Source organism: Orycteropus afer, unplaced genomic scaffold (assembly GCF_000298275.1).
Source record: "Orycteropus afer afer isolate SDZICR_OR568_19922 unplaced genomic scaffold, OryAfe1.0 scaffold00964, whole genome shotgun sequence".
Taxonomy (NCBI): domain Eukaryota; kingdom Metazoa; phylum Chordata; class Mammalia; order Tubulidentata; family Orycteropodidae; genus Orycteropus; species Orycteropus afer.
Window position 1 is genome coordinate 396156 of NW_006922551.1, and position 1107 is coordinate 397262.

Genomic DNA, 1107 nt, shown 5'->3' on the forward strand with positions numbered 1-1107 from the left:
TCCCAGGGTACTCACTACTTCTCTGTTGGGTTTGATAATTTATTGCAAAGGGCGCACAGCACTCACAGACAATAGTCAAGATTATAGGGATTAATAGAAGAGTGACAGGCTACAATTCGGGTTCAGGAACTCACTCAGGATACAGTTCCTCGGCCAGAACAGTCTCCCCTCTTCTGTGCCCTCAGACATGCCTCTCTGGTCTTGGCCTCTTAGCCTGGCCTCTGCGTCTATGTGGCAGGTAAGCCTGCTGCTCTATCTTGTTCCTCTTGGTTCCACTGCCAGCATCTGTCTGCCAGGACAGCTCTCTGACTGGGCGTCTCTCAGCCAAGGAGGTCCAGTGTAGCGATCTCGGGTCTAAGGATGTGTGCCAGTTCACCTCCAGCTCTTCTCTCTTGATGGCAATAAGATCCGCTCTCTGCCTCTAGGAGGGCTAATTTTAAGTATGGTGGAGTGACAAAACTAAACAATCTCAACATAAGTCTTCTACATAACTTATTCACATGGTCCTACCCAGTATTCCAGTGGGAGTTAGGAATACTATGGATACAAAATACATACCAACTAATTCATTGTACCACAATATGTTTTCACTTCAAGACACACGACTTCACCACCATTTGTCTGTGGTACACATTCCTAAATTTATATACTTAATCAAGATTGAGACTCAGCACTTGGATGTGACTGATGAGAGGAAGTTTGTCCTTCTAGCTCCCAACTATGGGAATCTGTGTGTTATAACATAATTTCCCCTCTCCGTGGAGTCCTGAGAGATATTATTTTCTCCCATTGGGAAAGAATGATGCTACAGATCAGAGGAATACTCATCATTTCTTAGGACTATCTTCTTACTCAATTCCCATGGCACATGATGTATCTCTTAGTATGATTAAATACAGTAGTGCTGAATCATTTTCTCTTCGTCAAACAAGGGAATTGTGTCTCTCACAGAACCACATATTGAGATTCATCTTTTGTTCATAATGAAACTGGCACCAAAGATGGGAATATGCATAGAAAGATTCTATTCCAAACCTGAACAAACTCCATTTATGCTTTGTTTTAGGAAAGGAAAAAAATACCAATAGCTGCCTTTCTTGTCTGTTT